The sequence below is a fragment of the Ambystoma mexicanum genome, chromosome 1q (assembly GCF_040938575.1).
Source record: "Ambystoma mexicanum isolate Mex_15411 chromosome 1q, UKY_AmexF1_1, whole genome shotgun sequence".
Taxonomy (NCBI): Eukaryota; Metazoa; Chordata; class Amphibia; order Caudata; family Ambystomatidae; genus Ambystoma; species Ambystoma mexicanum.
In genome coordinates this window covers 423,762,660-423,775,741 of record NC_090922.1, presented here as the reverse complement: position 1 = coordinate 423,775,741, position 13,082 = coordinate 423,762,660, and the positions used below count along the sequence as shown (strand labels likewise).

Here is a 13,082-nt window from a genome sequence, read left to right as displayed (position 1 = left end):
GTATGTTTGGTGCTTGTACTTACTCTACCCAGCGCGCCGCTAACACCCGGAGAATTGTTGTGCAGCTGCTCCTTGTACTGTATCCAGGCCACCCGGAAGAGATGCCCAGTTGCACGGCAATTGTCCATGAAGTGTGCCCTGTGCGCTGCAATTCCCCAGGATGCCGTACTTGTGACACCTGGTACATATGTTCCCTGTGCCCTGCAATTACCCAGCATGCCATACCTTTGTCATCCGGTGCATATGTGCATTCTGCCCTGCAATTACCCAGCATGCTATACCTGTGGCTTCTGCAGATATGCACCTTGTCACTGCAATTACCCAGCATGCCATACCTGTGGCACCTGGTACATGTTCCTTGTGCCCTGCAATTACCCAGGACGCCGTACCTGTGGCACCTGGAACATATGTGCCTTGTGCCCCGCAATTACCCAGCATGCCATACCTGTGGCATCTGGTACATGTTCCTTGTGCCCTGCAATTCCCCAGGATGCCGTGCTTGTGACACCTGGTACATATGTGCCCTGTGCCCTGCAATTACCCAGCATGCCATACCTTTGTCATCCGGTGCATATGTGCATTCTGCCCTGCAATTACCCAGCATGCCATACCTGTGGCTTCCGTAGATATGCACCTTGTGCCCTGCAATTACCCAGCATGCCATACCTGTGTCATCTGGTGCATATGTGCATTGTGCCTTGCAATTACCCAGCATGCCATAGCTGTGGCTTCCATAGATATGCACCTTTTCACTGCAATTAACCAGCATGCCATACCTGTGGCATCTGGAACATATATTTTTATTTATTTATTTACATTTATATAGCGCACAGCGGCCATGGGGCATCATGGCGCTTGTTACAGAAGGCTTAGAGATTGCAGTTACATGATATACAGCATTTGGTTAGCATTTCAGGAATACAGACGGGGTGCAGGTTCCTTGGTTACAGTGGAACCTTGACTTAATGGGTAGTCAGGCAGGCTGTTGAGCTTGAACAGGTTAGTTGAACAGATTTGTTTTCAACATTTTGCGGAATACAGTGTACGATTTTTCATTTCTGAGCGCAGTGGGGAGGGCGTTGCAGTTCTTAGGTGCAAGGTGTTGGACGGTGGCGCCTCCTGCGGTAGCTCTTTTGAAAGTGGGAATGAAGATCTGGTTAGCGAGATCCGTTCTCTAGGGTCCAGCCGATGCACATGGGGTGATTCTTTCAGAGAGGTATGGTGGGGCATTGAGAGAGAGGCACTTGTGTGTGATTGCCAATGTTTTAAAGTGAATACGCTCTTTGACAGGTAGCCAGTGGGCTCCTTTTCTGGTTTGGGATATGTGTTCCCTTTTGGGAATGCTCAAGGCAGCTCTCAGGGCATTATTTTGAGTTATTTGTAGCTTGTGGATGTTTTTTGTAGATGTGCCGAGGAATAGTGTGTTGCAATTGTCAAGTTAAGTGCCGATTGTAGCTCTGGCAATGAAAAGGCAGTTTTTGGTAGACAAGAATGGTTTGACTGCATTAATGATTTTAGTAGTGAGTGCTGCGGAGGAGGCTATGGCATTGACCTGGTGGGTCATGGAGAGGGTGGAGTCGATGTACACCCCTAGTGTTTTTACTGCTGAGGATACTTTGATGATGGTGTTGTCTACGGTAAAACTGCTATATTGTGGTGAGAGTTTGTTGAGTGTTTCTTTCGTTCCAACCACCAAGGATCTCTGTCTTATCCCCATTGAGGCAGAGTCCATTGGCTGCCATCCAGGTTTGGATGGCAGCGCATATGTTGTTAAGGTCTGCAGCATCCTGATCATAGATGCCAGTGAGAGGTATTAAGACTTGCATGTCGTCGGCATAGTTGGTGTAGGCTATGACATGACGATCGAGATCATTGAACAGTGGGAGGGTGAAAATGTTGTAAAGGGTGGGGGCAGTGCAGGAGCCTTGAGGAACGCCACAATGTAGGGTGGTGGGTGGGGCACATGCCGTTTCAGTAAATACTCTCATGAGTCTTCCACTGAGGAAAGAGGCGTTCAAGGGTGCTGCTTGTGGAGAGAAGTGGGCTGCGTTTTTTAGTTGCATGCAGAGAATGCCATGGGCATTGTGCCTTGTGTCCTGCAATTACCCAGCATGCCATATCTGTGGCTTCCGTAGATATGCACCTTGTCACTGCAATTACCCAGCATACCATACCTGTGGCTTCTGTAAATAGGCACTTTGTCACTGCAATTACCCAGCATGCCATACCTGTGGTTCCCGCAGATACGCACCTTGTCACTGCAATTACCCAGCATGCCATACCTGTGGCACCTGGTACATATATGCCTTGTGCCCTGCAATTACCCAGCATGCCATATCTGTGACTTCCGTAGATATGCACCTTGTCACTGCAATTACCCAGCATGCCATACCTGTGGCCCCGGAAGTTATGAAGTGCCCGGGACCCCGCTGGCTGTGCGCTTATGCACAGAAACTATCCAGCGTGCCGTGTTCTGATTGCATGGGAAAGGAATCAGATAATTGACAACTGTACATGCTAAATCAATTTGCACCAAGCACCTAATCGTATACAGTGTAAATCCCTGTCTGTGCACTTAATGCTGTTTGCTAAACATCTAAATACAATAGCGGACATAATATCGGTAACCACATGTTTGCTGACAAAAGAGAACATTCCCACATTTTAATTGTACTGGTTTCCTCCCTAGATCATGTCTTCTATCAACAACTTAGTCCCTACAATGCTTCTAATGTGTCCTTTAGCCATTCAATCACAATTCAACACCAACCCTTACACCAGGCTAATTCACCTTTCCACTGTGGTTCTGGTAAACTGCTACACATTGTTTTTTAAATATTCTTCATAATCCACTCAATCAGTTATTCCTTTTTAGAATTATAATGAATACACTGCAATGCCGCAAGTGCTTGCAGACAACACATGTCCTTTGTGTGGCGTCCAGTGAACATCTTCGACAAGACTATCGCCATTTTTTTCTGCTGGGTTCCTTGTGGGAAGGCACACTACTTTTTCAGTGGAAGACTGAGACGGTGTCAGGCACACACTGTTGTAGCGCTTGAAGGTTCTCTTTGCAAATGCGCTCAGACGACACTATCACGCAAGAAGGTCCTCTTCTCGGGCGTCATCTTCTGCCTGTTCCTCTGCATAGTTCTTCAGTGATACCCTGGGGAAGTTTACACGTCGCTCTGCAGTAAAGCGAAGGGGATCCGTGCCAGCTTTGTAAGTCAGTATAGTTTGAATGGCAACAGTTCTATGACAGGATGGGTTAGTTCTTGTGTATTTAGACATGCGTGTGCTCGCACCCCATGCCCCTCAACAAATGTTCAAATCATAATGAAGCATGTATGATGATTGTCCTATGAAGTCAGTGTAAAGACCGGAGGGTCGGTCTGCACATCCGCTCTCTATATGGTAGAGGGGAGGCACAGAGACCCCAGCCAAGATTCTCTATTACGGTAGCAATGGACGAGCAATCAAGACCTAGCTTCTCAGGAGGTGATGCAAGCTGGTTCTTAAGTACAGTGTAGACCCCAAGCACCCACAAAGGAATGTCCACACACTGTATTGGTTACAACACAGTCTTTATATAATTAATATTCAAGGTCAATAACCCGATCACGATAACTCACTTTGTACTCCGAAAATCAACAATGGTAAATATGTACAATTCTAAAGTGGTACCACTAACGTTATTAGATCTCATTAAAAGTGCACACGGTCAGAATGACACACAGATCAAAATAAAGAGGAAACCAGCAGTAGAGAGAGGAAGGAAAGCAAGATGGTTGAGCAATAGGCAGAATACTGGTAACTACCGTTAAACACAGTTCTGTGTGGAGATCCCCCCACCTGGGCAACCTGTAGAAGAAAGATACAAGCCAGTCCATATATTGTTCACACTAGACTTTCCAATAGTTCTGCAACCCCAAAGTACCTGGCGTTGTAGCGTTCCTCGTCAGGGAAATCGACAACCCTTCTTGAGTGTCCTCCCTTTTAGGCAGGAGTCACGGGTCGTCGAACGTCCGACGGAGAACAGGTCGAGCTACGACGGTGAAGTGGCTGCGTCGTTCCTAGCGGTGCTAATTGACGGCGAAGCGTAAACGTCCTGCCAGGAAGAGGCGTGCGGGGCACCTCGGTGTCGATATGTCTGGACCGCAAAGATTTGAAGAACTGTGGCCCAGCAAGGGCGTCGAGTTGTCAGTGTCTCTGCAGTGTTAGGGTGGCGGGAAACCCACCGGAGGATGCTCCTCGGCGCGTCGACGGTCAGGCCTTCTCCAGCCGGATGCAGCAACGTCGATGCAGACAAGAGCGTCCTTGGATCAATGAAGTTCTTAGGCAACGGGAGCACTGCGGCTCCAGTCGGCGAGGGCGGTCGTCGACAGTGGCAGACAACAGTCCGGGCGCTTCTCCTTGGAGCTCCGCAGCAGTCCCCGTATCGGGTCGGCAGCCTGTTGAAGGTCTGTCTACCAGGGAGCTTAGGCAAAGATCAGCTGTGCACGATGGTCCCTCGTAGCTCGGGAAGAGGGCGCCTTACCAGGTCCTCTCTGGGTCAGTCCTTGGAAACACAGCAGCTTTCAGATTGTGAAGGAGAGCTACAGCAATTCTTCTCGTCCAGCAGGGCTCAAGGTTAATCTTCAGTTACTCCAGTTACTCGTCGTAGTGGACTTCAGCTTCCGAACACAATTCCTAGCAGTGAGAGATCCCCAGATATACTGTTGATCTCCCATTCATTCCGCTGGGTCACACTCAAGCATCCAATCACGACTAAGGTCATTCATGCAGGCAGGCAGCCAATCAGACACACGGGGCATTCAGGCCATTCACTTCTCTCCAGACACTCACAACAAGTTATGTGTTTTGGGACAAGTACCGAGCCATTCAACACTCCAAGCTGCATTCATACCGGTTTCGGGCAGGGCTGTCTCAAGCATTGTGTCAAACACCACATACTAGACATCCACAACATAGAATGCATATATGTCACACACTCCATTCACCCAGGTCCCACCCACAGGCGTACCCATAACATACGGTCGTTGAGAAGGCTCCAGCCAGTCTGGTCGGCACTTCCCCACACTACCAAATACGGAACTTCCACCCAACAGCCAGTCAGGGGGAAGGGACAGAGGCAGGGCTTCCCGGGACTTCGGGAAGATCGAGGTAACAGGTGATGGAAGGCAAGAGCCATGGGGGCCATTTTGTCTCCATCAGGAATCTACCGATTCCAATGACAGGGCCTGGGCATCCCAAAATGGATGACGCTCAGGGCACCAGTCATTTCAGCACAGAGCTGCCACCAGCCCATACCCTGCTCTGTGGGTCACACACAGGTGCCCAAAAACATACCCTAGGGGCACAGGGTTGTACCCCTACCCATGGGTGCCATAAGGGTATCCCACGGGTCTGTTCACCAAACCAAAAGAGAGAGCTGCACCGCCAGGAGTCCCACATGAACTCCTGCGTGGAAAACACGACAGAACACATGATAAAAATAGTAAAGGACAAGGATAAGGAGGCCCTGTCCCTCTGATGCATTTCCAGCATCACAGTCGCCCCCCCCCCCCAGACTGAGGTTAGGGTGCCTAATATCCCACGAGATAGACACCCTCATCCAGACGGTCAACATACCTTCTGGAAAGGCCATCTGCATTATCGTGACTCTTCCCTGGTCTGTGCTCAATGGTAAAGTCAAACCCTTGCAGACTAATGGACCACCTGAGCAGTTTCAGGTTTTCACCCTTCATCTGCATAAGCCACTTAAGGGGCTTATGATCGGTTTGGATCTTGAAGGTAGACCCGTTAAGGTAGGGCCTAAAACGCCTAAGGCTCCAAACTATACTAAAACACTCCTTTTCAACAGTAGCCCACCTAAGTTCCCTGCCCTTAAGTTGTCTACTGATGAATATGATCGAATGTTCTCTTCCTTTGTCATCTAACTGGGACAAGACAGCTCCAATTCCGGTGTTGCAGGTGTCAGTTTGAACGATAAAAGGCTTGCTGTAATCAGGCGCACACAACACGGGTGCCCTACACAGACTTCCTTTCAATCCATCAAAGGCCCTCTGACAGTCTTCCGTCCAATTAACTTTCCTCAGTTGTTTGGGCGAAGTCAGAGCTGTCAGGGGTGCAGCTATGGTTCCATAGTCTGCCATGAAATTGCGATAATACCCATTGAGGCTCTTAAAGGCTCTCACCTGGGTTTGAGTAGTGGGAGTCTCCCAGTCATGTACGTCCTGTACTTTACTGGGGAGAGGTTGGATTTGACCCCCTCCTACCTCATGACCAAGATACGTGACTTTCCCCTGAGATATCTGGCACTTGGTGGCCTTGATAGTGAGGTTATCCCTCTTTAACGCCTGCAACACTTTATCCAGATGCGTCAAATGCTCTTCCCAAATGGAACCGCAATGTCGTCTAGGTAAGCCACACAAAAGGCTTACAGCCCACTGAGTGCATGGTTGACTAATCTCTGGAAAGTGGCAGGGGCGTTCTTCAACCCGAAAGGCATGACTCTAAACTGGTAGAGTCCCTCTGATGTTGAGAACGCCGTCTTTTCCTTGGCAGGGTCCGTCAGAGCTATCTGCCAATAGCCTGAGGTAAATTCGAAGGTGCTCACGAATTTGGCAGCACCTATCGTGTCCACGAGCTCATCAGCCCGGGGCAATGGGTGCGTGTCAGTTTTGGTGACGGCATTGACTCCTCGGTAGTCCACACAGAACCTCCAATCCTTGGTACCTGCCTGCGAACTTGCCTTGGGGACAAGGACCACGGGACTGGACCAGGAAATGGTTGAGGGTTCAATAACACCCAGATCCAACATTTTGGTGACCTCAGCCTGGATGTGGTTCTTGACTGTATCTGACATACGGCAGCACCTGCTTTTGACAGGCACACTGTCACCAGTGTCAATCTCATGCCTGCACCACGGTGTAAGGCCTGGTGTCAGGAAAAACAAAGAGGCGTACTGCCGGAGCAAAGCCCTGCAGGCCCTCTGCTGCTCTGCTGTGAAATCGGGAGAGAGATGCACTCCCTCCACGGAGCATCCTGAGGGTTGCTATGCAGCAAATCAGGAAGAGGCTCACTCTCATCCTCTTCTTGCCCTGAAGCTAGCAAGAGACATGAGACTTCGGCTCGCCTGTGGAAAGGCTTGAGCCTGTTGACATGGAATACCTGAGGGGCTACCCCCGAGGCTCCCATGTCAACCAGATAACTGACCTCGCCCATCTTGGAGATTATCCTGAAGAGTCCAGTCCATTTATCTGCCAAAGCCCGAGGCTTGGTAGGCTCCATCACAAGGACCTCCTGTCCCGGAGTCCAATCCACTTGCGATGCTTTAAGGTCATGCCAGTACTAATTCAATTCCTGCCTGGCCTTAAGATTCGCTGTTGCCTGACCCATCATCTGTGTCATCCTCCGTCTGAGGCCTAACACATAGCCCCCACTTGCTTGGCGGGACCTGGAGGGGTGGCCTCCCAACCTTCTTGGATCCAGGCAATGGCCCCCCTCACGGGATGCCCAAAGAGTAACTCAAAGGGGCTGAAACCAACACCCTCTTGAGGTACCTCTCTGTAGGCAAACAGCAGGCATGGCAGGAGAAGATCCCACTTCTTCCTGAGGGGCTCTTCCAAAGGGCCCAACATGCCTCTGAGAGTTTTGTTAAATCTCTCAATCAAACTGTTGGTTTGGGGCGGTAGGAGGTGGAGAACTTGTAAATTACTCCGCACTCTTTCCACATGGTTTTCATGTAACTTGACATGAAGTTGGATCCTCTATCGGAGACAACCTCCTTAGGGAATCCAACATGGGTGAAAATACCCAGGAGAGCCCTGGCAACCACCTTGACCGTAACCGTCCAAAGGGGTATAGCCTCAGGGTACCTGGTGGCATGATCTACCAAGACCAGGATGAACCGATGTCCACCCGACGTGGGAGTGTCAAGGGGACGACGATGTTGATGCCCACCCTCTCAAATGGTGTGCCAACCACTAGCAATGGTTGTAGTGGGGCAATGACTCTGCCTCCAGTCTTACCAGACAACTGACAAGTTGGGCAGGTCCTGCAGTGGGACTCCACTTCTACTCTCATCCGTGGCCAGTAGAAATGGACTGAGAGCCTCTGCTTTGTCTTCTTGGTACCAAGATGACCAGCCAAGGGCACCTCATGCACCAACTGCAGCAGGAAGGGCCTGAAAACCTGGGGTACCACCAACCTCTTGAGGGCACCAGGTTCAGGCTTGGTGGGCTCACTAACAAGGAGCTCACCTTGCCAATTAATCCGAAACATCCTAGGCACTTCTCCTTGTGCCTGGGACAGGGCCTGTGTCCTCAGACCCTCGAGAGAGTGGCACTCTCTTTGTCCTTTACAGAAGTCTGCCCGGGAGGGTCCCCCTTCAGCTAACAAGCATTGAAGGTAGGGATGATCCTCCGGGTTAAGAGCCTTTCCCACAGGAAAGTCTTCTGGCTCGTCTCCCACAGGAGTTGAGACGGGATTCCCCACTGGACCTAGCCCGTCCGGAGCATGGATCATAATGAGTGCTGTCGGCATTGCGGGAAGAGCAGGGGCTCCCTCCACAGAGGCGGCCTTCTTACTCCTCTGTTTCTTTCGTGCCTTGGGGTTCCCCTTCGGCAAGGATACCGGGCTCGCAGCCGGACCCTGTGTGACCTGCGATCGGGTGACCGCCACAGCAGCCATGGGTAGACCATCCATGATCATCCCCAACTCGACCAAATTGTTTCCCAACAAAATGTTCACAGGCACGTTGTCCTGAACCAGGACCAGAAGCTTTGCTGTCTTGTCTCCAATCGTAATGTTGACTAAGGCTACAGGCCATAATTTGGGAGGCCCACCAGCTAATCTGGTGGTTCTCAGAGGAGCACCTACATAGTCCTCTGGCTTCAGCAGGGTCCTGTCCACCACTGGCATGCTCGCCCCAGTGTCTCTCAAACCAGTAGAAGGCTGGCCATTCAAGAGGACACTTCTGAAAAAGTGTTTTGTGGGATAGTCGCCAGTACTTCTGCGTATTGGTCCTAGGCCCCAAGGGACACTAAGGAAATCTCTACAGGAGCACCAGTAGAGGAGGGGAGGACAGTGGCCTCCACCTCAGTGTCTTACCCTTACACTTGGGGTCACCCCTTCAGTGGTCCAGAGCCCCACAATCCCAACAAGTGCCAGGAGTGCGGGGTACGGTACTGGAGCCACTGGGACCCTGCTTAGCAGCAGGCGGACCACTACTCTTACTCCCACCCACAACAGACTTATCCCCACTCGGTTTTTGGGTCTCCGGAGAGGAATGTTTGGGTTTACCCGACTGTGTCTGCTTTTGGGACTCCTCAGCTTTCTCAGAGGCCCCCTTTTCTTTGTCCTTGTCCTTCCCACTGGAGTCCTTAGGGGACACCCGGTGGGAGAACCACTTGTCAGCCAACCTAGCCAGCTTAAAGGGGTCCAAAATGTTCTGGTCAGCAACATACTGACGCAGCTCTAGTGAAAAGGCTTCCGAGAAATGCTCAAAAAACAAGAGGTGAGTCAATTCAACAAACGTTTTCACTTTGTAACCATCAATCCACCCCATCATGTTCATGTGTGCAGCACTCATCCAGTCAATCCAAGACACATTCTCTTGTTTCTTAAAATCCCTGAACCGTTTAAGATATTGGGTAGGCGTCTTGCCAAACTTGGCAATTAAAGCAGACTTCATGCACTAATACTGACCCCTTTCTTCCACACTCAGTTTCAGAATACAGTCATATCCAGTTTGAGGTACTCTGCTTAACAAACACTTAGCCCAATCTCCCTTGTCAACATCATGAATTGCACAAGCCATTTCAAATGCTTTAATCCATTGGAGGATATCAGAACCCTCCGCATACACACCAACCAAATCTTTCATAAACTTGGTTGCTGGGGACCTGACACTCTCAACTGGTTTAGCTGAAGTCTCCACTCGAGCTTTCTCTAACTGGAGTCACTGACATTCAGTGTCCCGGTTCTTGAGTTCAAGGTCCTTATCTTTGAGTTCAAGATCCCTATCTTTTATCTTAAGATCCCGGTTCTTGAGCTCCACTTGCTGGGCCAACTCCTCTTTCTTAAACTCAGCATCTATTTCCAACTTGCGATATTCAAATGCCAACTTCATCCTTAATAACTCAAGCTCTAAAGAACTGCTGGGGTTTGGAACAGAGGCAGCAGGAATGGTGGCATTCCCAGAATCGGATTCAGCGACAACCCCCGGGGTAGAGTTGGTTGCATGCCCACCTTCAAGAGTTCACAATCGATCTGGTAGTCCACCAGGGCAGCTATCAGCTCAGCCCTAGACTTATCCACAAAGTCTAAATCCCTGGCTTCACAAGCACTCTGGAGAGCCTCTACGCTCATCCGAGTCAGTTTACCATTCGCAATAGATTCCATTGCTTGTAGTGTAGTTATCTTGTACACGACTAAAGCGTAATTTAACAAAGTACAGATATCCTTCATAAGTGGCACGGTTATACACTGAGTCTTAAAACCATAAGCATCCCACTGCTGCCACCAGCTGTAAAGACCGGAGGGGGGGTCTGCACTTCCGTTCTCTATACGGTAGAGGGGAGGCACAGAGACCACTGCCAAGATTCTCTATTATGGTAGCAATGGACGAGCAATCAAGGCCCAGCTTCTCAGGACTTGATGCAAGCTGGTTCTTAAGTACAGTGTAGTCCCCAAGCACCCACAAAGGAATGTCCACACTGTCAGACTCCGCTCCCGCGTCATGACAGGTAGGGGTTGTCCCACTCGGTTTATATACCGTCCCCATGACGTTCCTGTGTGCACAAAACAAAGAATCCTGCGTTCAACAATCAGGTCTCAGCCAGGCGCCTGGAAGTTGGCATGGCAACGCTGGCGACCTGTTTGCCGTCATGTGACACGCTCGATTCAAACGTAGTCGCTTGCTCATGTAATTTAAGTACCTCCCATTGTCTGTTCCGGTGCTTCTGAATTTCGATTAGATAGCTGTACCTCGCTTCTGATTCCTCGGACATCCTTGTTTCCTTGTTTCCCCATTATACCCGTTCCCAGTCCCCTTCTGTGACTTTGCCTCCCTTTCCTAACCAGTGTTTTGATCTTTCTATGATCCGGCCTGCCTCACAGAGTGTTATCGGACACGTCTTGTTCTACTGCTGCCTACAACCCGCCGACTACGGAACTCATTTCGGATTGTTATTGGACACGTCTGGCTCTTTCGCTGCCTGCAAACTGCCGACTACGGAACCCATTACGGATTGCTTTTGGACCTTGTTTATGGTATTTGCTTCACCCCGAACCTCCGCGACCCGGATTGGAATTGGACCCCGACGCTCCTAGGTGGTACGGGAGCAACTTGGATACCTGCTCCTGCTGCAAAGTTTCTTCCGTGACTAAACGGGTTACGGCACACGGACCAGAGACTTCCTTATGATGTGCCACTACCCAGAGGCGTCCTCGTGCCGTCGGGAATAGGTGATTTAGGCGTCCTTGTGCCGTCGGGGTAGCTGGGGTTAATTTGACTTTGCTTTTCCTTTCTTCAACGAGTTCCCGCACTTTTCTTCTTACCAAACTTGACAGGAGTCAATAACAGAGAAGTCTGCCAACCTGGATATTTCAGTCTATCAGTGGTGTGCCAGTCTTGTATCAGGTCAGTGGGTAATTTCTTATTCTGATTATTGTACTGTGTGGCTATACTATCTTTTGTTAGCCTTGTTGTACTCTGTGGCTGTAACTGTCTGCTGATAGCCTCTTTCATTGCATTTGAACAGCGGATCTTCGGTATCCCGTTTTCCAGGCCTGCGCTTCCTGGGTCTCATCTCGCATCCTGTCTTTCATTCAATGAATCGCTCTGCTTGTCTGTTTACCTGACCAAGCTAGAGGGGTACATTGCAGGGAAGACTTCCTCGGCTACACGACAGGGCAAGTCCTTGCTGAAATCTAACATATTCAGAAGCCTTTAAATAAATAGAAAGGGATGCTAATGAGACCTTGGCCACTATATTACTATTAGTGGCAGAGTTAGGTAGCGACATGACTGCAGCTCATACGGCTACGCAATGGCGCATAGATGACCTGCAGGTTGGGCTTCAGGCGCCCGTTGGCGCTGAGGCAACACCACAGGCCATGGCTTCCGGGTCAGGTGTACTTCCATCTCGACAGGACTCCGGTCCAGTGTACATGACGGCCCAGTTTCCCTTGGCACCACCAGAAAGATTCAACGGAGATCCTAAAATGTATAGGACCTTCTTGAATCAATGTAGACTACATTTCTTGTGCCGTCCGGCTTCCTTCCCTGACTTCACTACGAAGGCCGCCTTTCTATTGTCCCATCTGGGTGGCACTGCCGCTGCTTGGGCCAATCCACTACTAGAAGAAGGCAGTCACTTGCTTTATAATTGTGACGCCTTAATCGAGGCCATGAGTCGTGTATTTGACACACGTTACGCCACACAGGCTACTGATCTGGAGTTGCTCGGGCTCCAACAGGGTGACACTCCTCTTCTTTCCTATCTCGCCAGGTTCAATCAACTAGTAGCCGAAACAGGACGGCCTGAAGACAAAAAGGCTTCCTTGTTTTACAAAGGGCTGTCTGATCCATTAAAGGACACTCTTGCTACGGTGCCAATTATACCTACTGCCTTTCCTGAGCTTTTGGATCTCGTTCTACAGATAGACTGTAGGTGCGCAGAGAGGAGAGGGGAGAAACTACCAGTTCCTTTAGTTTCAACTAGTCTTCCAACCTCCATTCCAGGGTCCTGAGAACCTATGCAAATAGGTGCCATACGTGGCCCATTGTCAGCAGAAACAAGGGAATACCAGAGATAAAACGGGTTGTGTTTCTACTGTGGGGGATCAGACCATCTATTGTGTACTTGTCCCAAGAAGCCTGCCAAAAAACAGGGAAACGCCAAAGCCCGGCAATAGATGGAGTCGTGTTGCCGGGTACTCCATTGAATGACTCTATTTCCTCCGTTGCCTACTGTTTGACTGTCACTCTTACCTTCCTAGGTGAGAAAAGACCAGGGGTCTTGGTCGTTCTAGACTCAGGAGCCACAGGCAACTACGTCGATAGTATCTATGCT

The 13,082-nt window shown here is 50.0% G+C and overlaps 1 protein-coding gene across 1 annotated transcript in view; it reads right to left on the bottom strand.

The window, feature by feature from the left end:
• LOC138528235 (galanin receptor type 1-like) overlaps nucleotides 1-13,082 on the bottom strand; it is a 1,147,458-nt gene that overhangs the window by 511,522 nt on the left and 622,854 nt on the right. The gene's annotated exons all lie outside the window — the stretch shown is intronic.